Raw genomic sequence first — 25,975 nt, 5'->3', positions numbered from 1 at the left:
TGCCCAGGTGTCTGGGTGCAAGGACAATTGCTCCCCGACTACCTGACAGTCGGGCAACACTTCAGGAGAGCTGTAAGGGTCTGTCTGGAAAGGAATCAAGGAAACACTGATTTTCCAGACCTCCTCTGCCTCTAGGTTGACGTCTACCATTGGAACTGCCTCCTCTACCTCTGAGGAGTTGTCCCCAAGCAGATCTCAGAAAGGTCCCTAAGATTTGTGGAACCACATTTTCATACCACCTCTTTGATTCCTAGAAAAGGTTAGTTGAGGGGTACAAAACTTGATTCCCATGGAAGACAGAGTTGTTTCTTCTTGTTTGCTGCAGGTAAGCATTTTTTTTACTGATGGACCACATAAAGATGCATCACCAAAGGGAGCATTGATGAGACATCTTGAAAGGCTCTGCAAAGTCGCATCCAGCCAAGTCTCCTTTTGGCGATGCTTGAACCAGCAGCCTGTGAGGTACTTTCAGCTGTGTGACAGAGATCAACTTCATGGAAGTGTTTGAAACTGTCAAAACAGTGGCCAGTTGAGAGGCTGATCTTTTGAAATCCTCTGCAGACATAAACTCAGACAGAGAATTTGACAGTTCCTTAGTCAAATCTCTCTGTAGTCTTGTGAAATGTGCCAGGTAGTAAAGAGACCTCAAGGCAAAGGTCGCGGAGGCAAAAAATGTGATTTCCAAATCTGTCCACCACTCGACTCTCTGTTTGGTGGCTGGACAGAAGAACTCTGTTCTGCTATCTTTTTTTAGTGGCTGCTGCCACAACCATAACATCTATTGGGGCTCCTTTGCTCCAGTGGGGTCTATTGTTAAGAGGAGCTAAGAATTTATTAGGTCATCTAGGAATGGATTCAGTGGTATCCGGCTCCTTCCATGCCCAACAGGAAACTAAATTGATGGACTTGTCTGCTGTGGGGGTAACCCAAGACACAGATGGGCCTGAACCAAAAGCTTCCCAAAATATTGATTCCTCTGGAGAAGGATTATCGGAAGACCAAGCACCTTTCTGCCCTAGGATCTCTAATATGTTTCCAAAGGAGACATCATCTGGTGGTAATCTGTGGAACACTTCTCCTTCATCAAAGTTAGTATCCTCAGTGAGATTCCAATGGGCAATCTATGCGCCTCCTCTTGCACGTTCTCTTCCAATGGATCTCCTCCGAGGGATGTATCTGAAGAGAGGGCGAGTTCTTCTAAAGGAACTAATGAAGCTAGCTGGAACTGGCTGTCCCTGTGGAATAGGCATGATCGATTCAGAACATGGAAACGAGGAGGAAATAGGGAGTGAATCCAAGGGGTGAGAGACTGGTTCTCTAGAAATAGAAAAAGCCCTTTCCACAACCTCGAAGGCAGACTGTCCCAGAGAAGCAGTGACCAGCTGCACCAGAAACGAGACTTCCAGTATGGGTAGATCATGACTCCTACTGGATCCGTGCCTCGAGGTTGGAACCGTACCCAAGCTGTCCAGCACCAAGGCTCCAAGGGGCAAGGATGGATCCAATAACAGAGTACATCCTGGACATCGATCCAACATTGGTACTTTAGCACCGGGACCCATTCCGATCTGAAGGTACAGGAGCAGAACTCGTCACGGATGCTGTTGGAGTTGAAGTGATTTTCTTCAGAACTGACTCTGGACCTCTTAGGGCTGTCAGATCCTGGGGCTCCAAAACTGCAGGATGGATCGGAGAAGCAGAAAGTATCACATGAGAAGTAGCTGGAAAACTCACACATCCAATAGGGGACAGAGCAAGTATGGCCCCCATCTGGATCTGCGCTCCGAGAAATGTTTGCATTATCCTATCCACATCCTCTTCTGATAAACTTTTTTATGACCTGGAGGGTGTGTAGGACTGTGGCCTGGAATGTTTCTTAGGAGTATGCATGGAGTATATATAGTTAGGAGGGGGTGGGGGGCACAGCCCCCCACTTACTTTCATGTTATATTCTCTGCCTTTGGTTTTATATTCTTTAGTAAAACCAAAGTAAGTGGGGAGCTGCACCCCCTAACTATATATATATATATATATATATATATATATATATATATATATATATACATACACACATATACACATGTATACTAACTACAGGGTTGCACTTCAGTGGGGAAAAGGACATATTCCTTTTACTTGTCTTACAGTGCTCTAGACACTGCCAAGTACTAATTGTCAGTGAAATGAAGTGTCAGTGAAATGGTCAGTGAAATGAAGTTTCAGTCATGTGGTCCGACTAAAATGTTTATCAGTCAAATGAGTTTTCGACGAAATGAAGGTAACCCACATACACACACACACACACAGATATATATATATATATATATATATACATATACACACACACACACAAGCAGCAATACTAAGAAATCCAGTCCACAATATATAACACATTTCCTTTTAACACTCCAATTTCTGACATTTTGACAGTTTTTCCCTCTGCATTCCAAAAAAAATATAAATACTCCTTATCTATTTGAAAAAAATAATTATACTTAGGAAATTACCCTCTCCCACTTTGGCTAGTCTCTTCCTTCCAAATATGTCTTAAAATGCAACCATTTGCTATTTAAGAATATGTAGATTTCCCTCTAACTAACCTATTCTTTTTTTTCCCAATAAATCATCCTATATTTGAATAGCTTTCCACCCTCTAGTGATCACTTTTTAAGCTAATAATCGCACTAGATTTAGTAAAACGTTGTTACACATAGGCAGACCTAACTAATAGTTGCAACTTAATAGGAACATTCCTTATGCCAGCTCTGTATGTCTGTCAAACATCATATTAAGCAAGTCTTGGACAGCTTGCTGAAAACATTTTAATTCTGATCACCTGGCACACGTAACGGACATTTTGATGAGTTATGATACAGCTGGTAGAATACATTACTAAACTGAAAATGCATTACTTAGAGACTGTGGATGCTATGAACTCAGGGACAGACGCCACAGAGAAATTATGAAAGGAGTATGTGGATTTGAAAAAGCAGTATGATCACTTGTTGAATGATGTGAGATTTTTGAAAAGTGAAGCAGATAGATATGGAAGATCAAGCCAGCAGAAAAAAGCAAAAATTAGTGTGGTACCAGCCCAAGTAGAAGGGAGTGGACTGTGTGTTTTACATTTAAGACAAATTAGCAAAATTGACTAGTTTATACAATACACCTATTATAGAAGAGCAGGAGCACAGACAGTATATACTGACTCAGTCTGGGAATATGAATAAGTATGAATAAACCAAAATGCATACCGAGGCATACAACTGAAAGATCAAATGTTGTCCTTTTAAAGCTGCAATAAAAATGTATAAAGTGGTACAACAGAAAATGTTTTATCGTAATTATTAAGCTCACACCAGAAAGCAAAGTGGATAGTTTCTGCTCTCCACGACAGAGTACAGAATGTAGTAACTGAGGTTTCTTTATTTTATAAGGTTGTATTTCAAATATTCTTTCACAATGTTTTTAAAAGCATTTACTGAATTTCACGAAACAGTTAAGGCTATAAGAAAGTACGAGTCAAATGGAATGGATGCAGTAGAACGAAGTGAGATGTTCAGAAGTGATGAGGAAAGACCACACTGCGGAACAAATTAAACAGTTTTGGAGATCAATACCAGGGAATGATTTAGGGACTTTTACTAGTCTTAATTGGCAGAAACAAAGGGCAGAAAACAGCCTAAGCAAGGATGTTGAAAAAAAGGGAAATCAGAACTGCTGTGACTAATTTCATTCAAGTCTGTTTTTCCTTCTTAAAAATAAAGATTAATTAAAATGTTGCCATGCAATTGTTGTTGGCAAATAAAAACTCGATTTGTTTAAAAGCATACAACAAAAAACATTCACTGGAAGGCAGCAGAAACACCATGCGAAAAATAATTTGTATTTATTCACAGAGATTTAGCGCTTTTGTTCAAAGACTTCAGAATAAAAGGTGCAGTAAAAACCACATTTAAATATGCCATTCTAAAAAAAAACATTATAGAGAAGCTTTCATTAATACCAAGATATTTGTCTGCTTGCATCTTAACTTGCCAGAAAGTATTTTTCAGAATAACATATTTATCACTGGCTGGTTTACATACAAGATTGTCATTAATTAAATGCGTTCTACAGACGGAACTGGAAATGGTAGCTGATTGGTCAAATATTTAAATGTTAATTGTTTACCAGTATATTTCAATGCATTTTTTACTGCACCTTTTGTTTTGATGAAGTCTTTGGACAAAAGTGCTAAATCTCTAAAAAAAAAATACAAATTATTTTAATTGTGGTGTTTCTGCTGCCTTCCAGTGAATGTTTTTTGTTATAAGTCTGTGGAGCGTTTCCTTTTTGTTTAAAAGCATGTTCAAATCAGTTGAATGATTGTTGGGGGGGGGGGCTCCAACATACTTGCAAGATAACCCAGATTTAAAATGAGGCTCACTAGGATAAAAGAGTAGACAGGGACAGGCACCTGCTTATATGCTAGTGAGTTGACTCACTAGACAATAAAAATAATTTCTTTTGTGGATTTATGAGTAAGGAGAGTGTATTTAGACTTGTAAATTGAAGTACAATGCCAATTTTTTAAGTGCACTAAATTTGAAGCAGGAAAGTTGTTATTGATAGGAATGAATGAAAGAAATGCAATGTTTGTTAAACACTTTTATTAAATTATCACTTAAGATATAGGCACACACACATTACCAGAAAAGAAAACAAACCAAACTAATGGTTTTTTCATTTTACAATCATTTTTTTACGACTCTCATTTAGTCCGACACTTCATAAACGGCTGAATTCCTTACTTCCCTTAAACCTCACTCCTCCACCTGAACATTATTTTGCAAGTACTGCTCCCATAAATTCCATTTATTTCAATGTAATTTGCTACATCCCTTTTCTAAAAATCCCATTTCCAATTCTTTTATCTCTTTACAATATTCAATAATTGTTGCTTTAAATTTTGAATGCCATTTTCTAGTAATTGATTTTTTGGTAACCAATACAATTAAACTTACTAAGGCTTTACTATGTCTAGGCAATTCAGATCCTGTGGCTCAAAAGAGTAATTTCCTTAGTTACAGCCAGTTGACACCCCAATATTTCTGACAAAGTAGGGCATTTTTAAAATCTGCCACTTCATTACAGTACCAACAAACAAGTTCACAGTTACCTATTACTTTTGACCAACAGAAACTCTATCCAGGATGCTGAAGGGGGTAAGCTATATAACGGTGTTATCACTTAATTTCTTATGTGATGATAAGGATAAAATTCAACAAAGGAGTCCCAAGCAATAAGCAAAATTAAAACCAAGCAACTGACTCCTTTTGTTTTCCAGATCAGTAGTTATCACACAGTTTGTTTTCCAGAGCTGTTCAGAAATAGCAGTAGGAGTTGTTATTCCAGTCACTAAGGACCAGACAACAGCCTGAACACTGGGCATAAATTCTTATCCTTCATGGCAGAAGTAAGAGTATCATGTTGCCTTACTGAGTTAATTAGATTAGACAAGGACAGTTACTCTTTAGCTAGTTAGAGAACTACAGTTAGTAAGATTTTTTCTACAATCAATGTGAAATCTATCCTACAGTGTTATTTTCATAATTCCTTTGTGTGTAACTCTGTGGTTTATTGGAATTAGTCATTCAGTGTATATGTTTTAATTCATTTTATTTATTATTAAAATATTTTACTACCTTTTATTGTGGCTGGTTATTTAGAAAGTACCAAAAACATCACTCCATGAACCAACTCACCAAAGAAAGAAAAAACACACTGAACAACTGGAGAAACGGTCACCATCCACTTTTACTGTGTTCCTAGTACTTCGGCATCAAGCCTTCCAGGGAATAATCATGCACAATAATGGTGTACTTTATATACATTTCACTACATTCATTATTCAATTCATTTATACAATAATTGATCAATTAATCAGGGAGTCAAAAAAAATAAAATCTAAAGTACATTCTGAGCAATCAAGTGCTTCAGAAAAAGTCAAAGTGCATCAAAACATATAAAGTGCAACCCCTTACATTCCTATTGCATTTAACATAATAATTTAGGAAGTTAATACAAAAGCACGTATGCTTCTCTAGATTAACAAATACTAAAACATTTTGCCCTACAATGGTTGATCAATTAATCAATGAGTCAAAACATCTTAAAAGATGGAGACATCCATCCTAACCCTGTCCCAATCAATGTCTCAACAATTGAATCTTGTCATCCCAAACTCCTTTACTCCAGTCACCACCACCAAACCCCCTAACTCACTCCTACTCCTGATAGCCGCAGCGTAAACAATAAAATTCCCCATCTTCACACTCTCCTAGATGTTCACTCATTCGATATACTATGTTTGACAGAAACTTGGTTAAAACCTAGAACTCAAGACAATGAAATTATCCCACCAGGTTACAATATACTGAGCCAAGACCGAAAAAAGCATAAGGGAGGGGGAGTAGCAATTATTTTTAAAGACAGCCTACAAGTTACCACTTCACCTTATAATTCCCTTCAGGATAATAAGGCAGAAATCCTTATTTCCAAAATTCAGCTTAACTCAAATAAATTATTATGTATCATCTGTATCTATCTGTCTCCTAGCAATAATTCTAACACACTTGAGGATATCCTCAGCTGTATCTCATCAACATTCCCACAAGAAACTATAATCCTAGGGGATTTTAATATTGATTGGAAGTCTGTCAACACTTAGCATCCTACTTCTCACATTTATCACTACAGCTTCACTGAAATCATCAACTCTTCTACCAGACTTAACAAACAAAACAATAAAGAGAGTACCTTAGATTGGATTTTTATTAATAACCATTTCCATACATATAAGGTAGGAATCTTACCAGATGACATTAGTGACCACTCTTTGACCTACATTATCAGACAAAAAAGTGATATTTCCCAACCTCCCACATATAGAACTTCAAGGTCCAATAAACACTTTAACCCAGTACTATTTCAATGTGAGTTGAACGTTTGTGACTGGACTCCTCTAAAAATACTCTCACTTGAAGAGGCAGTCAAATACTTCAGTGAAAAATTCTTGACTATCTTTGACCAGCATGCTCCAAAACGCTCTATTAGAATCAAGTCAAAACCAGCCCCTTGGCTCACAAAAGAAACCAGACAGAAAATCTTTGTCAGAAACAAAGCTTGGTCTAGGTGGCGTGCTACCAAACATATTACCGACCAGCAAACTTTTAGACACTTGAGAAATGTAACATAAAAGGCTACTCTCTCAGATAAAAAGAACCTTTATAGCAAACTACAACAAACAAACCAAAATAATCCACAAATGTTCTGGGCGAGTATCAAGAGATTCCTACACCCAGGTCATTCTAGTACACCAACCCCACATTATGCTAATCATAATACTCCCATTCAAACTGCTAATACCTTCAACACCTTCTTTACAGAGGCCATTCAATCTCTAGCCTGCCAGCTATCTCCTGATAACTCTAGCCTTCTTCCCTCCTCTCCTAATCCCCTCCCTACTTTCCACCTGAAACCCATATCTACTAAACTCATCTTTAAGCTTATCCAAAAACTTAAGCCATGTACTCCTTCAGCTGACCAAATTCCAGCTGAATATTTGCAAAAAGCAGCCAAATCAGTAGCACATCCTACATCCATCCTCATTAATAGAACCATAAATGAGGGTACCATCCCTGACATCTCTCACATTATACCACTACATAAAGGGGGCAACTCAAATGAATACTCTAACTATTGGCCTATTGCCCTATCACCCTTAGCAAAAATAATGGAAAAATGCATTCATCACCAGCTACTTGACCATTTAATTCAACATAATTTACTAGCTAACAGCCAACATGGCTTTAGACCACTTCACAGTACTACTACTGCCCGTCTATCCTTCACTGACTCCATTAACAGAAACCATAATGACAATGTTCTCTCTTCAGCACTCTTTATTAATCTTTCAAAAGCCTTTGATATGGTAAACCATACTCTTCTTATAAATATCCTGAAATCTCTTTCACTTAGCAATCAGACTATACAATGGTTTATTTCCTACCTTACTAATAGGCAGCAGACAGTGTGCTCTGGGAGAATAGTCTTTCTTCTCACCTACCAGTAATCCTCAGGGTCCCTTCAAGGTTCCATTCTATGACCTCTCCTATTCTCAATATTTATCAATGATCTATACCTAGCTATTCCTGAAGCTACCTGCATACAATACGCAGACGATTCAATGCTCATATGTTCAGCCAACTCTGCATCAGAACTGCAATCCCTAACTCAGAAAGTATTTAACACATTGGAGACCTGGTTCTCAAAATGTTGCCTCCTCCTCAAACCCAAAAAACAAAGATCCTCCTCTTTACACCTACTCGCAAGTCCTTCCCCACTGATCTCAGTCGTATCTAATAATGGCACCCTCATATCCCCTGACTCTACCACCAAACTCCTAGGTATTACAATAGACAACAATCTCAGCTTTGACACCCATATTAATAACACTATAAAAACAGTCAACAGAAAAATGGGGTCCCTATATAGGATCAAGCCATTCCTTACACCAGCAGCAAGATCTACAATTGCCCACTCCCATCTTATCTCAACACTTTTTTATGCCTCCCCCATATACACTAACCTATCTAAAAATAATCTTTTCAAATTGGCCAACTCTTATAATCACATCACCAGATTTGCCACTGGTAATCCCTTCCGAACCCATCACTGTCTGAATTTAAAGCAGCTGGGCTGGCTTGAACTACAAAACCTGCTACAACTGTCTCAACTTACCATAGCCCACAAGATCCTAAATCACCCAAACACCACCCCTATACTTTCAAACCTTATAATCCCATATAAAAAAATCTTAATTCATTACAATCTTCTAATAAATGACTAAGCATAAGTCCAACAACTTGGCAAGGGACTCACTGTTCTCTAACACAGCTGGTAAAAACTGGAACCTACTACTTGATGATCTTACATCACTTCCTTCCTTGCCGCTCTTTAAACAAAAACTCAAGACACCTGAAATCACACTGGTTATGCCCTTGTAGCAAACCTGACTAATTCTTTCTCCTTTATTTTGTATCATCTCTGAAATTCTACTTTTTTATATTAGTTAAATGCTGCTTACCACCAATGAAATCAGGAACTGTAACCAATAGACACTTTGAATTTAATTCCTCTTGGTGCATCAAATATAACTTCTGTACCTTACCTTTGTACCATACTGCATACTGACTGTATATACCTTTATCTCAACCTTTTTGTTATGTATAGCCTTTTTAGCATAATCTTGATTGTATATGTCACTGTCTCTGTATGTATGTTAAAACTGCATTTTTTTTATCACCTGGAGCTTTTCTCCCCAGGCCTCTACTGAAAATGGACATATATCCAACTAGACTAACCCGGTCAACAAATGTAAAATAAAAATAAAATAAATAAATACATTTTAAATCTAAAGTGCATCCTGAGCAATTAAAATGCTTCAGAAACATTTAAAGTGCATCAAAAACTGTTAAAATGCAAGTTCATGCAAAAGCACTTGTACATCTCTAGATTAACAAATACTAAAACATTTTGCCCGACAATAGTTGATCAATTAGTCAGTGAGTCAAGAAAATTTAAATCTAAAGTGCATCCTGAGCAATTAAATTGCTTCAGAAACATTTAAAGTGCATCAAAAAACTTTTAAAATGCAACCCCTTAATTTAATAGTTTAAGAAGTTCAAGCCAATGCACCTATACATATTTAGATTAACAAATGCTTAAATATTTAAATATTTTACTCTATACATATAAATTATTCATCCTATATGTCTATGCATTTATAAAATAATGCATACTTAAACATTTCACCCTATACATGTAAATCTAACTCCATATTAAGCCCATAGGGCCTTCCAACATTAATTTATCGACTTTCCATCCTTAACAAAATGCGCCCATATTCCATGCCTTGTACTGCACAAGGTTTGTTTAAAACAGAAAAAAATAGACTGCTAGGTGTTACCATTGTGAATAGCGTGGAAATGCTGGGCCACAGGATAATTAAGCCTAACATGCCTCACATCCCCCAAATGCTCCATAATTCTTCTTTTCACCATTATTCTGGTTTGGCCTATATGCCACTTTACAGGTAGACAATCACATCCAATGGCATAACCAACCCCACTGGTACTGCAATTGTAAAATCTCAGGGAAATGAACTTATTTCCATTAATCAAAGTATCTGAAATGTTCTTGACTTTGTCACACACCTTGCACCTTCCACATCTAAAGGTGCCTACTGTGTTCATAGGTGGGTATTAGGCTATATGCCCGAAGGCATTTATAAGCCTAGCCAGAATGTGTTGGCTTTCGCCGCCCCCTTAGATTAGTTCCCTGTGCCTCTGTCCAGCAGAGCCACAGAAGTGATCCCTGAGGTAAACCTTCTGTTTCCCATCCACTCGTCAAGGTTTCTTTTTGAAGAGTGTTAGCGAGGAGCTCTGCCTAATGTAGACTGGGATCTTGTTCGAAAGCATGGGAAGTCTCTGGGACAGGCATCTATCCCTCCAGCACATCCTATTTATTGTTGTGGTGAGGTTTAGATCCCTAGAGCGTGTGGCTCGAGGGGATAATGTTTTCTTTAGGTGGAGCATGTCCATCAATTCTGGGTTGGACATGGCCTTGTATGTCAGGTAGAGATAACCTCTGAGAAGGCGGTATGCAACCGAGTACAACTGTAGTTTCTTCAGTCGAGCTGAATAGGGCATCTGTTTGAGGCCATTGATCCTCTTGGTGAGGTACTTCTGTGGTCTTTGCAGCTGTTGCAGGTGTTTTGTAAGGTACATCCCAATTGGGGCGTTGTACTCTAAGAAGGGTATGATGAGTAGAGGGGCATAACGACCTCTTTTGATCTGGATGTGAACCCTTTTGTGATTAGGTGGGCCACGTAGAAGGATTTTCTAACCACTTTGGCAATGTGATTATCAACGGTGAGATTACTATCTACTTGGGTCCCCAGATCCCTTATTTCGTTTTCCGTATTTAGGGGACTACCACCTATGTGGTAGTTTATGGGTACTTTGTTTTTTCCAAAGGGGATGACTATGCACTTTTTGGCATTTAGCTTGAGGCCATGATTTTGACACCAGGTATCCGTCTCAGTGAGACCCTTTTGGAGGATGTCTGTGTCAGCCGGAGAGTCAATTATAGCCCTAGTTTACAGTCGTCTGCGAACTTTGTTAGCCATAGTCATCCTGTGCTTGCCTGTATCTCTGAGAAGTATATGCCTAACAGGAGGGGTCCTAGGACAGAGCCCTGGGAATGCCACTTGTAACCGGTTTAGAGTCGGACCTAGCTCCCGCAACTCTCACCATGTGGGTTCTGTCCGTGAGCCAGTTAGCAAACCATCTTGTCACGTAGGAGTTAATGTTCAGGCTGGTGAGCTTGTCTATAATACCAGAATAGGGAATGGTGTTGAAGGCCTTAGCGAGGCCTAAGTAGGCTGTGTGTACCACCTTTCCCTCATCTATAGCCTTGGTAACTGTCTCAAAAAAGTCCACCAGGTTTAGGAGGCAAGATCTGCCCTTAAAGCCAAACTGGGTAGGGTCCAGTGTTTGGAGGTTCCCAATGTCTCTGTTAATGAGTTCCATGATGATGCACTCCATAGCCTTGCAGACCAAGCTAGTCAGGCTTATAGGGCGATAGTTCCCGGGGTCTGTTGTGGCTTCACCTTTGTGGAGTGGAATAACCGTTGCTGTGTGCCACTCTATGGGTATGTAGCCTGTGGAGAGGATAAGTTTGAACAGTGTGTTTAGGTGAGGGGTTAGTTTGTCTTTGAGCTCGTGTAAGATGCAGCCTGGGACACCGTCCGGTCCCATTGATGCTGTGTTTTTGGCTTTGGAGAGGGCTGTTTTAACCTGAGTGTCTGACTTCAAGGACTCTACATTCTTCTGGTAGGGTTATGGGCCCTTTTGGGGGTGAGAGAGGGGTGAAGTTTGCGCTGAACCTGTCTGCCAAGATGTTGACAATATCGGTCGGTTCAGTGTATTTTGTACCATTCTGCACTAATTCCGAGCAGATCTGAGCATTGCCACTTAGATTCTTGAAATAGATAAAGAATACCTTGTGGTTATCTTTGGAGTCCTTGACAATTTTTCTTTCAAAGCTCGCCTTGGATGATTTTATCAGGGATCATAGTTTCTTGCTGATACTGATCAGGGATGTCTTCCCTTCTTGGGATTTTACTCTTTTCTGTACTAGTTTCCTCCTTCTATTGTATAGCTTGTTTATGGCAGGAGTCCACCAGACTGGTTTCCTTTTCTTGGAGGAGTGAGTTTTGGTTTTGCTTGGGATGGCACGATCCATGCATTCTTGTAGCTGCCCGTAGAATGCATTAGTAAAGGATTTTGCAGCTTGGACAGTGTTATCCTTTAGCATGGGGGCTTTGAAACTTTCCACCTCGGTCTCAAGTAAAGTGAAGTTTGCTTTTGAAAAGTTTTGCACGGTGGCTTTCATGTCCGGGGGTGGGGTAGAATATGGATATCCAAAGTGATTTGTTTATGGTCAGATCTAACCAGCGAGGGGTTGATCCACTGGTGTGGAACACCAGTCGCCCATGTTGGTGATGACAAGGTCCAATATGTGGTCACCTCTGGTGGGAGTGTCGACCAGTTGAACCACGGCGTTTGAGTTTATAAATTCTAGGAAAAGTTGGGCAAGAGAGTTAAGTACTTGAGTCGTTCTCCCAGTTAATGTTTAGGTAATTGAAATCACCCAATATTAGGGTGTTTGGTAGGACCTTTATGTTTCCCAGTGTTCCCAGAAATGCGGAATGGGGGTGCTGGGACATGGTGGGTGATCTATAGCAAGCTACAATTTGAATTGCAGTTTTGCCCATTGTTAGTTGCATGTGGATGATCTCTGAAGCATCGTGCTGTGCCATTAACCTGGAGGTGTGGGTATCCTTGATGAATATGGATATGCCCCCGCCTTTTGTATTTCGGTTTGGGTTCTGTGGCCGAAATGTATTGTATGAGTTGTAGCCTGGCAGTGCTGGGGTGCTCTCTGGAACCTAAAGCCAGGTTTCTGTTACTCCACATATATCAATTTTCTCCATACTGAGGAGTGCCTCGAGTGCATGCATTTTGAGGTTTAGGCTTCTGGCATTGAGTAGCATTACCCTCAGTTTTTTGTTACTTGTGCTATTTACAGCGGTGGGTTTGTCTTTTGAGCCTTGCCTAAAAAAGGCACTATGGGGGTGGCAAGAGCCTTGGCCAGTATTTGAAAGCCTAAGGGTGACAGGTGCAAGCCATCTCTAGCGAAGCAGCGTGGCTTGTCGAGCATGTCATCCCAGGCGGGCAACACTGGATCCCCTTTGAATGACACCAGAAACTTAGCCAATTGTTGAAATCGAGAATTTTTTCTTTATACCGTGGTATCATTCTTGGTGTGGGCAGGATGCTACTCAGGGTCAGGGTCATACCGGCCTGGGCTACGTGATCAGAGAGCTCTTCCATGTCTCTTTTCATGTAGTCCAGGGAGGTACGGCTCAGGTCATTCACACCAACATGGACAATGACAGAGTCATATTTGTACTTGTTCTGGAGTGACCTGAGTGCTTTTGTTATGTGGCGGATCCTGGCACCCGACAGGCAGCTAACAGTAACCTTCTCCTTATTCAGCCTAGTGAGTGGGACGTCACTGTGCCTGACTATAGAGTCACCTATTACTAGTATGTTGGGTATGTTATTTTGCCTTAAGGGCTGTGATTGCATGGCACACTGGTTTTGTGAAGTATGCGTTTCATGGTTTGTGTTGAGGGGTGGAGGTTGCTTGGATGTTTGCTTTGCAGGTCTCTGCTGGTTTTGCAGATTTTTATTTAGATCCTCCAAGTATATTTTCATGTATTTATGTGCGTTTTTTGCCGGTGCTGGTTTAATGGGTCTATGTAAGACTGGTGGTGTGATGCAAGTATTTCCCTTCTCCTCTTGACTGTCGGATCCAGTCTTGGGTTGAGAGAGCTTAGCCTCTAGTTTGGCTGTATAACTGCATCTCTCGCATGTATTAGTGTTTGGTGGTAGGAGGAGGGGGTTGTCTGTGTACATGAGGCAGTTGTAACATTGCCTCAAAATGCCCAGATTCACCAGTTGGACTGGAGAGTACATCTGAAACTGCCCTTTGGACATGCCTGGATAGATACAGTGAACTGTTTGACTGGATGGCTGTGGTAAGGTCGAATAGAGAGCCTTGTCCTTCTGTACAGTACAAGAGGGTCTAGTGCTAGGGTTTATAAGTGCTTGCTATAAGTTTTGAGCAAGTGCTGGGCTGAGAAATGAATGGCTTGAGTGCTTAAGTTGAAAGTTTGTCTCGTTCCAAGGGAAAAACTGAAGAGGAGACTTTGTGGAGCCGGGAATAGTTTTACCCTAGCTACCTATTGTGCAAAACCGGGCAAATACGGTATTTATAGTAGGGAAATGAAAGAGATAGAAACTAGCCCAAAATGGCCAATAAAGTACTAATTTCTGGGCTGAAACCACTCCTCCAGGGACAGATAGGCTGCTCAAAGCTCCGCTTTCTCACAGGTGAACTGAGAAACTTCCTTCTATCCAAGTAAGGTATGGGCAAACACAGAGATTTGTAACACAGCCCTGAATTCAGCACTAACCTGAAAACTGGACTATACTAGCTTAGAAAGACGGGAAACATGTGTGTGTGTGTGTGTGTGTGTGTGTGTGTGTGTGTGTGTGTGTGTGTGTATATATATATATATATATATATATATATATATATATATTTCCCCCCCCAGAAAATAAAGCAGACACACTCAAAAAAAAAAAAAAAAAAAAAACAGTTTAAAAGCACAGAAAACGATACTTATTGTTATATATCGCAAATCAGAGTTGTAGTCAATGGCCTCGGTAATAAAGTAGGAAGAAACACAAATACAGTAAAAGCAGATGAATAAAAGTACAGTTAGAACCAGTTTCCATCCTACTTACCCTACTGTTCAATAATTCCTTCAGGTTGTGAAATCTACTATGAGAAAAAACAACCCTGCCTTTGAAAATGTTGCCCACTTCCCCTTTTTCCTAGGGAAAAAAAATTGCTGTTCTGAAACACATACACACAACAAAAGCACACCAAACAAACAGCAATCCACACACATCCACCTAATATCTTACATCTAACCCTACACTAAACTGTACATACACCACTATCTATCCACTTACCTTAACCCAAACCCTAATCCTAAGGTCCGTCACTATCGCACACTCACCTCACCTGCACCCTAACCCACCTACCCCACCCTAACCCTCATGTCCACACAATTGCACACTTACCTGATCCGCACCCTAACCCTAACTCACCTAACCTATGCCCAATCGCACACTTACCTGAACTCGACCCGTAACTTTCCACCACAGTCCTGAAAATAGCGATTCGACAAACGGACAACCAAATTCTTTCCCTAGGAAAAAAATCGTTTTTCTGCAGCTTCGCCCTTTTCAGTGTTCGCTGAATAAGGGTCGATATTAGAACATTCAAAGTTTTAAAACTTCAATGTTCTAATACAGACCAGAACAATGTATGTAATGTTGGAGTGAATGATAATAGATAAAAAGGATTCATGTGTATTCTACATAAAAAGGTACCATGGTTTTGTTTTCTTTTGCATTAATGTATGTGTACCTGTGTCAACATTTCAGTTGTGATTTAATAAAGATGTTTATAAAAAATAGATCTCCATTTTAATATGCTTGGAGAGTGGAGGTGGGGTCCAACAGCCTGACAGGTTTCAAGACCCTGTGATAGCTACCCTACTGAATCCATCCAAAGCATCATAGCCACATTTTAAGGAATGCTTTGCCATCTGGGAGCTGGTGTTGCATAAATCAAGCATTTCCTTCTGGGAAGCTTTATCTCCAATACCCTCTGCTTTCTGATTATCTGATCTAGGAGGGATTCCTAAAACTTAATCAAATAAAACTGGCAGTTTAGAGCCCTCATGGCTATGGTTAGTTGATGTGTAGTTATTTCCTCCCAAAGTGGACAAAAGCTCTGCTCTCCTTATCAGTTGGCTGAGGGTTCCTGAACAGTGGCCCTGGATCCCTTGGAATCAGAAGACACCACTTCTGGATCTGCAATAGGGATTCTATACATATTCTTATGGGACTCAAGCACTCTAGAAATGACCAGGTTTCTTAGAGACAAGGGCTAGGAATCCAGCTGCAGAGATGTGTCAAAGACCACATCATCCAATATGTCAATCACTGGAAAATCAGTATGAGGCTTAGAGGTGAATCTTTTCTCAGACTGACATAATTCCTGAGCCTCTTAGTTAAAGGGCTCAATCCTATGTAGGCTGTCCTCAAGAGAAAGGTCCTCAAATGGTGAGGTTGAAGCCAATGTATCTTCAGACTCAGAGTTAGTACAAGATCTATGGAAATGATGGTTAATATATACCAACTTTTCTTTCTCAAGAGTCTGTGGAATGAAAAATCTCCTGCCGAAGAAATGTCCTTTTTCCTTTTAAATAGCATAGATTCCTAATTTTAAGGTTGTCCTGTCTGGATGAAACCCATGACATCCTCGGCTAGTCTGACCATGTCCTGTAGGTGTTCCTAAGAGGAATGTGGTTTAGGAGAATGCAGTTGACAATGGGACGGACAGACATTTGCTGCAATGGTTTGGATGTGGCATCAAAGAGGCTTCAGGATAAGGGTGGAAAGGTGCCACCTGAATCCAGTTCCCAAGAAACTTCAATATTGAAAATGCGGGGAAATACAGCTCTCCCCCCTTGGTAACCCGTATTCTGGCTTCAGAAACCAGTGGCTGTACAGTGACTCTGGACGCAACTGACACTGCAAAGGCTCAGCTCAAGCAGAAGTGGGGGCCGAGACAGATACAGTGAACATCCAAGTGGTCATGCCGGATACCACCCCAGTAGTGGATGTCATCAAAGGGGATTGCAAAAGTGCCTCACCTCCTTCAACTATCTTACTGGACACAGACATTGCGTCATCAGTACCTTTAGCTCCCTTATCCTTAGGCCACTTCTCTTTTCTTTTTCTAGTCAGATCAGTAGTGAAAATGATGGACATCACAGTATATCTAGACCAAACGCAAGATCATTTTTTTATCCAGGAACCTTTCTAAGGATTCAGCTCTGTGTACAGCTGTATGGGAATTGGAAAATTCAAAACGGGGAGGAGTAGGGCATGTCACGCTCTACACTCAGACAAAGCAGAGAGGAGGAAATGCTTGCATGAATTCGTTTTTCACACCCCAAACAATTATTGACCTTTCCTCCCATTTACAGAAACAGGAAAACAAGTCAGCAATGAATAGAAGTGTTCCCTAATGGCATGTTTATCCGAATTTATCTGTTTTTGGCAATTACCAGTGTACTGAAATGCATATATCAATAACACTTAACCCAATATGGTGCTGGCTGACAATGAATGATACTACTGACATTAGAAGGGGAGAGTATCTACCATACCATGAGGAAGGTGAAGCATCTGGTAAACTGGGACACCCTTAGGGTTCTACTTGGCAGGAAACCCCAAGAGTCATTACTGAAAGAGGGAAATATTAAGACCATCTTCTTTCAAAAACTAAACACAAGTGATGAAAGAAAAGAGAGTGGCAGCTCTCAATATTTAACATCCAACATAGTGACAAGAGAAATGTACCTTAATAGCAGAGGAGGAAGAAATCCCTAGGATAAAAAAACAAACAAAAAAAGTAATATTCCAGAACTATCGGCAAATCTGCCAAGGAAATGGACAAGATCTATGTACAACCATCTCCCACTTTTAAGAATGCCCCCCCCCAAACAAAATCCATGGAAATGCCTTCTAGTCATGCCCCTTTATAGAATGGGCAGTTTAATGAATTTAAAAGATTGCGGAGAGGAGAATAAAGGAAATCCATTAATTCAAAAGAGAACTCAAAAAAAAAAAAAAGAAAGGGACACAGTCACTCTGCTGAATTATGTTGCTAGGAAAAGTACTAAAAACTAAGTGTGAAAATAGATTTTCTCAACTAGAACTATTTATTTCAGACATTACATCCGACAAAATGGATTTCTGTATTTCAGACTACAAACATGTCTGTATTCTGAAAGGCATGTGTATATTAACTACATGTTGCCTCTTTGAAAAAGCTCACAGCACTGGTTTGTTAAAAAATAAAGGAATATTGTAGAATGTTGCTTGGCTGAGTGAAGCAGTTAGATACAAACATGTCTCTATAGTTTGAAACATGTCTCTATAGTTTGACCTTATCTTGCTATGTGTTTCATAATGGATGCAGCCTTGTTTGTGTGACTGCATGAATAAAAAAAATGGGAACAGTACTGTCATGGAAATACGCTACAATGTAATGAGTACAAGCAGTGTCTGAATAATAACTGCATATGTATGCTGAAAAATGCAAATTAGGAGTGAAAGGTATGTTCCAGAATACCCTTTTCCATGTAGTTAAGTGCCTGGTTTAGCCATGTTAGTTGTCTAGATCATGCGAGATAGTTGTCTAGATCATGCGAGATGCTGTCAATCTGTTCTGAGAATAAAAGTCTTACATTTAAACTGCTTTCATATCTTGGTAGATTTATTAATGACAGAAACTAACAAGTAACCTCTTACTTAACATATTACATTTCTTAAATACAGAGGACATTAACTTGGAAAATGTTTTCTAGTTTCTCACCTTCCTCAACAAAAGCCTCTATACCTCTTCAATGGGTGCCATACCCAAATGATTAATTTTGAAAAAGGAATTTTACCAAAAGGATTATATGTTGTAGGAGGGCTGTTTCCTACTTCAACTTGAAACATTAGACATCTCCTCTTTTGTCGTTTCCTTGTTATTCAATAAAGGCATGCGTTTTGGCCAAGCAATGGTACAGAAGACACCAAGATTAATTTTACACATTACTATAAATGGATAATTATATTGCCTTAACCAAACAATCTCCAAGTATAACATTTGAAGCAACAGATGCAAAACAAGAAAAGGCTTCTTTAAGAGTGCATTTGCACACAAGGAAAATTTTCCATAGCCATTTACAAAAAAAATAAAAAAAAAATAAATAAAAAATACACACACACATATGTATATATATATATATATATATATATATATATATATATATATATATATATATACACATATACACATACACACACACGTACATAGGTTCATAGATTAGTACTAGGCTATCGGCCCTAGGGCCTATACAAGCCTAGCAATAACAATTCCCTGGCCATTTCTTCCAACAATATTTACTTTCCTGGACCCCAGTCTAGCAGGGCGACTGACTTGATCCCCAGGGTGAATTTCCTATCTCCCATCCAATCATCAAGGTTCCTTTTGAAAAGGGCCAAAGAGGCACTCTGCTTGACATGTATGTGCAAGTCTATTGCAGAATCTGGGGAGTCTCTGGGTCAGGGACCTATCCCTCCAACATGTTTTGTTCATTGTGATGACAAGGTTTAGTGCCCTGGAGCATGTGGCTCTGAGGGATTGAGATATGTGTGTGTGTACATACATATATATATATATATATATATATATATATATATATATATATATACACAGAGAGAGAAAAAATGTGTGTGTGTGTGTATATATATATATATATATATATATATATATATATATATATATATATATATATATATATATATTCACGTATACAAAAAATGACAAGAATTAATTTGTAGAAACAAGAAATTTTAGAGCGAAACCAGACTTGGCATTTTTTTCATTTGTCATTTCAAAAAAACTTCTTAAAATGTGTAAAGGGAAAGAGTAAAAATGTTTAAGTATGATGTTTTAAACTAACTGAAAAAAATGCAATTAAACTAGGGGAGGATGCTAACTGCAATGCTGTTCTAATGAAATTATCCTTCAGTTAATTAATTTGCTAATCAGTAACTTAGAACTATGAACGTGTTAGCTGGCCCCATAGCACAGAACAATAAAGCCCTTAATTCACCACAACTGACCTGTGTTCAACTAGCATCACAGGTGCTGGAGGCGCAACACAGGAAAGGATGGGAATGAGTGTTCAACAATGGCTTACCCATCCTGCGGTGAAGGAGGTAACCTTGGCTCACTGCATTAGCACTAAGAGCCTGGTAAGCTCAATGCTGTAAATGGTACAACTATTAGGAGGTATACTATATGGAGTATGGTATACCTCTTGGGAGGCTGCGGATGGGCAGATGTGCACATCAGCATCCTGTAGGCAGCAACTGCAGAGCTTGCAAGGCTGCCTTAGGGTGGTGGGGAATAGGGCACATTTCTCAGCAGCAGTATGACTGCACCAATGTCCTCAATTTATTCACTGGCCCCAGACTTTGGTCAGATTGAGCCTGGGGAGGCAAAGGTAGGTCTGACAGACCTGGTGAACAAGGACAGGAGCTGGTGGCAGCAGACAGTCAGCTGCAAAATGGGACAGAAAACATGGTTTACATGAAGAACCAATTAACAAATGTAAACTATGTTCCACCAGGAGAGTCAATGGCCTGTTCAAGTGTGTGTGAAGGAGATTAGGCAATCCTACATTGAATTTAGATCAACATTTAAAGAAACTATATGTACTAAGGCAGAGTATGTGCTTTTCTTACCCACATTTAAAGCAATCAAAAATACATAAAAGTTTATTAAGGGCTCAGCTATCAGTTTTGTGGAGCAGAGGGACTGAGTCTTGACTGTAACTCACATGACTTGAGTTCAATTAGCAGCTTATGTACTGCAAGAAATGGGTGAGGGAGGAAAGGAATGAACATCTCATGCCGGCTTGTCCTCTTCAGGGTGGGAGTGATAGCTCCTTTCACCCATTTGTCACATGCAAGCACAGGCTTGGAGGCAACAATTACAGACACAGACAGGATGTTATCTTAATGCTGCCTAGCTAGTGATATTAGCTCTTGTGACAGTAGCATGTGTGGCAGCCTTCTATGGTGACATGGGTACTGTCAGCCACCGGATGATGGGTTGGGTCTGTAAACAGAAAAGCTCTGATGACTGCCTGATTGACAGTCTCAGTTACTGTCTTGTCTCACAGTGTGCAAATGGATCTGGAATGGTTCTCAATCTGTGAGAACAAAAGAGTCACCCGATTGGGGGGGGGGGGCTGATAGCTGTCAGGAAGTGGGGTCCAAACACAGTTTTATTAACATAAGGCAGAACAGTAATCCCCCAACCAAATTTTTTCCTCTTCTTATTTCACTTAACATCCTGTCTACTGCATATAGTAAAGACAACAAATTCCAAACCATTGTAATACATTACAGTACTGTACAATGTCAGCAAGCAGGATGTAAATACAGACTTGCTGACTTTCATCACCAAATGCATTACAGCTCACCCTTAAGGGCTGATCTATTAACTTAAGCTTCTAACACTAAATGTTTGAACTACTGTTTGTACAGATCGCATAATTTGTTTTGTATATCTACTTTTATGAACTTCTAAATTATAAATTCTTTTACTGTTAAAATTACAAGACAGAGTTTTCTTGACATAATGGTTAAGGTGCTTACTTTAAAGACACAAGGTGCAGGGTTTGATTCTCACATGGGATAACTGGCTAGGCTTCAAATTGCCCAAAAAGGGTAGTTAGCCTAGTATTAATCTAAGGGGTTGGGAGGATGGCCTAATGGTTAAGGTGTTTGCCTTGCAAACACAAGGTACAGGGTTTGAATCTCACAGGGGATAATTGGGTAGGCTTAAAATGGCTTGCAAGGGCAGTTAGCCTAGTACTAACCTATAAACCTATGAACCTATAAGTCATAGCATTTCATTCCTTGTAAATGCAGTGATGTTTCTTTAAATGAGAAAGAAGCAAGTGCAGCTTTACAGAAACATTAAAGAACAGAAGGATATCTGTCTGCATTAGAACAGTTGTGTTTAATGAGCAAGTGAACTTAATATAAAAAAGAGGGCTGCAAGAAGCCGAACCAGAGAGCATTTTCTCTTTATGGAAGGGGATTTGGTGTTTCGAGCAATGTCTCAGACAGACAGAGTCAACCACAATAAAGGAAGGTTTGGAAGAAGAAACTGGAAATTGCTCTTGACTGAGAAATCCAGGTAGATCTACAAATAAAGAATGTTTGTCAGCAATGCAAGACTGAATTAAATTTACTTCTTGCGCTTTTGGTTAAATATTAAGATTTTTTGTTTGAAAGAACCTACATTTAATTTTGTTTGTATATAATAAACATTTTAGACCAGACTAGTGCTTATACAAAACACTTCACACTGATAAAAAGTTGCGACAAAGATTCTATCTAATCAGAAGTGTAGGTACTTTTATCATCATCCTACATGTGTCAAAACATGTATCACACCATACCCACACCATCAATTAAGAAATCTTTCACATTAATAAGAAAAAAAATGTGACATGTTACAAGCAGCACAAACAAAATAGAAACATAAATCAAACATTCAAAAAAAAAAAAAAAAACACTGCCCAACTAAATCAAATCTCTAGACAATGAGGTTTCACACTATTAAAAACACATGAAAAACTGTACAACTTAAACTAAATGGGAACAAAAAGCATTACTTATAAAATGGGCAAGAATCTAAAAATGTGCACTATGATTAGACAAAAGCATTACTACTTCATGAAACTAATTAGATTGTACATAAGCCTCACTACACTACTAATACAATGCTACTAACTACGAGATACTATTACTTACCAAACAACTAGAGAAGAAAACTAGCCATAAGAAAGCACATTTGTAAACATCCAAATAAAGCCCTACGATAAATTATTCCAATTACTGAATCCCACTGAAAATATATTAGAAACAGCAGTAATCTAATCTTAGAAAATACATGAATGGTATACACTGGGGTCTAGTTTATGTGAACTATCAAACACGTTACTTTTCCTGTACTACAAAATCCATAGCTGAAGTACAAGAAATACATACCACCCACCAAAACTGATGTATCCCCCTACATGGGGGATTTCGTTTCCTACCTCCCTTACTTACACATATATACGCCAACTCCACAAATCCATACACACACCTGCAGAGAAAAGAAGCTTTTAAAAAGAGGAAAGGAAATCACATAAATCAGTGATTGTATAGTTCACAGCATGGGATTTTGAATTACACCACTTGTTACTTTATCAACTTTACACTCTAGGAGTAGTATGGAAGCAATATGTGTGTGTGTTTCATACACACTGTTATATACTGTGTGTGTGTGTGTGTGTGTGTGTGTGTGTGTGTGTGTGTGTGTGTGTGTGTGTACACATACACACTTCTATTTTCAATTTGTAAGCAAAGTTAAGTGAGCTGGTCTTCTGACCTTTTTCAGTGAGGACCCGGGTAAATTAAAGTAAAACATGTAAAACAAAATAATACAAAACATGCAAGACACATTTAGCAATATAATAGAACACAAGGATATGCAATTGAAATGAGACAATTCAAGTGATGCTTAACAATACAAATAACATCAATCTGGGAGCAATGAGTATACTGTGTATGATTGCTCTAGGTCTGTGATAAGCAGGCTTGCCAGACGTACTACATTTCATCTGCATAACATCAGGAATTCACAGTAAACTGGATCTACTGCTGTGACTGGATTATATGGATCTTGCTTGCTTGTTTTAAATCTTAATTTTTATGCAACTTTCCTCCAGGAAGTGTGCTCTCTATTTGTGAGGATATTTTGCACACCCTATAAACAACCTGAATTTTGCTAGCTGCTGAGTTTTTGGCAGCTTGCTTGAGAGATGTGGGAACAACGGGTAGAGGGGTGTTTTCTGTGCAGAGTCATGCCCTCCTTGTATTCACATGTGGTTTCTCCATGTGTTCTAGTTTCATTCAGAGCTTCCTCCTAGTTCCCAAAGGCATGCAAGTGGGTTAAATGGTGATCTTCCAAACTGCCCATAGGTGAATATACATTCTGTGACACCATTGCCCTGTCCAGAATAAGTTTCAATGTCTTGCTCCCACAAACTAATGGGACAGGTTAAACTGCCAATGACCCAATAAAGGATAAAATGGGTTACCAGACAATGAATAGATGCAGCCTTTATGAGAGCATACTTGTTCTCTTGATTTTCTTTCAATTGTCTGGTAGTTTTATTTGACTTTTTTAGCCAAATATATGCCTTGCAGTTTGTCTGACTGCTGTATATGGATTGTTATATCTGGGTTCAGCTTTTCTCTGGTTCTATTCTACTAACTCAAACATCAATTGATGGTGATTGCCAACTTACAGCCAATTCCTCAACACAAGTTTGTAATCAGCAACCAGTTTTTTTTTTTCAGGAAGGGCAAGCACCCTGCACCTCACTGACATGGGGGCTCTGCCTCCATACCACTAGACTATAAAAATACTGCTTTCAAAGTTATACAACTCAGAAAAAATATATCTACAGTCCCATCTGAGAGGGAGCAAGGCATTCACACTTGATTATACAGTTGAGTGTTGAGCTGTGAGTAAATGGGTTATTAGTAATTGAACCTCGAGTAATTAAAAAAAATCCCTTTTTCCTGAGACTGTCCAAGTATTACTTTCAGTCAACATACATTTGTTAGATCTTCATTTGCATGCCCCCCACCCCTAGGTGACCATTAGCTGCCCAGCTGCACTATTTTTCCTTAAGTATCCTCTGTGCACCAATAGTAGAGTAGGCAGAGGAAGTGGTGAGGAAGAGCCTGCAGTCACAAACATTGGTCCCACACACCAGGAGATTTTTTTGGTATTGCCTAAATGGGTAGTGCTAGTAACATCATGTGCATCACTGCACATAATGTCAGTTAGTGCCAATCCCCCTCACATACCATAATTTTACTAGCAATCTGCCTTCTTGATAATGGCACATCTCCATCCCAGAGGATAGATCTGTCTCATGGGCAGAAATTCCTTCTTCCCTCGAGGAGTGGGCCAGCTGGCAAAGTCATTGTTTCTCACCCCTCACTCCTCCAATGTCCGAGCTGCTAGTCAGAATCAGGTCATCTAAGTCATAAGGGTTCCATCCCTCTATTCCACAGAGCTAGATCCACCTTAAGTACTTCTGATGAATCATCTTGAATTCCACTTAAGTAGAAGACATGCACTTAATTTTGAAGCCAAAAGAGGTCCAACAGTCTGTTTTAATGCAACAATATTTTTTGTTACATTTGTCCAACACAGACATTTTAGACTTTTCACAAAATTTGAAATGGTTATACTCATTGTATTCACTATTCATTTGTACAATCTGCTTTTGGTTGTACTAGCATGATGATTACTTAATAGCATTTGATTTATTGTTAGTCATTTTATTGGTTTTCACTGTTTCAGGTTAATTTTGTAACTATGCTTACAAGACAAGCACTTATTTAACTTTGAACTTGAATTTTATGCAATATACCTTCTCCACCTCTCCATCTCCTCACCTTCCATCTTTTGCATGCCCTTTTACTCTAATCTCTAGCAACCCCATCCTGTGTGGCTACACTATCCTTTACCTCTCTCAGTATGTTCCTTAATACTTCAGCCACATCCTTGACCCATTCCCAGAGCTTAGTTATTTCCTTGATTTGTCTTAGTCCCCCAACTCATCATTAACTTTCTCACCCAGTGCATTATAATCCACCCCACTCAAATACCAAATCACAGCCTTTTCTTCAAGTGGCAAAATCACTATTGGCAAATTGCACTTTTAGCCTGGTCCTTCTTATCTCCTCCCATCCTGCTTAGGACCAGATCCAGAATTTGTCCTTTTTAGTACAGCCCAGAACCACATGGCTGAACCTACTCATGGCTCAATATTTCTATCAACTACTTTTCCCTTCCTACCCTAGAACTTGTAATCTCCTTGTGTGATCTTCAAATATTAATCTTCCTTGACTAAATTCCTTGTTCGCTTACCAACTCTATTTTTTTTTCATCTAGTCTCTCATCCTCTTTCCCTTGCCTTTCTGGGGCCATTGCATTATCAGTTATTCATCTC

General features: G+C 39.3%; 1 protein-coding gene across 2 annotated transcripts in view; it reads right to left on the bottom strand.

The window, feature by feature from the left end:
* The window catches only part of PRDM10 (PR/SET domain 10), a 1,088,540-nt gene that overhangs the window by 266,151 nt on the left and 796,414 nt on the right, over nucleotides 1-25,975 (bottom strand). The gene's annotated exons all lie outside the window — the stretch shown is intronic.

The sequence above is a fragment of the Protopterus annectens genome, chromosome 8.part0 (genome assembly GCF_019279795.1).
Source record: "Protopterus annectens isolate FY-2018-M chromosome 8.part0, PAN1.0, whole genome shotgun sequence".
NCBI lineage: Eukaryota > Metazoa > Chordata > Ceratodontiformes > Protopteridae > Protopterus > Protopterus annectens.
The sequence above is the reverse complement of the archived record's forward strand: the minus strand, read 5'-3'. Positions and strand labels throughout refer to the sequence as shown.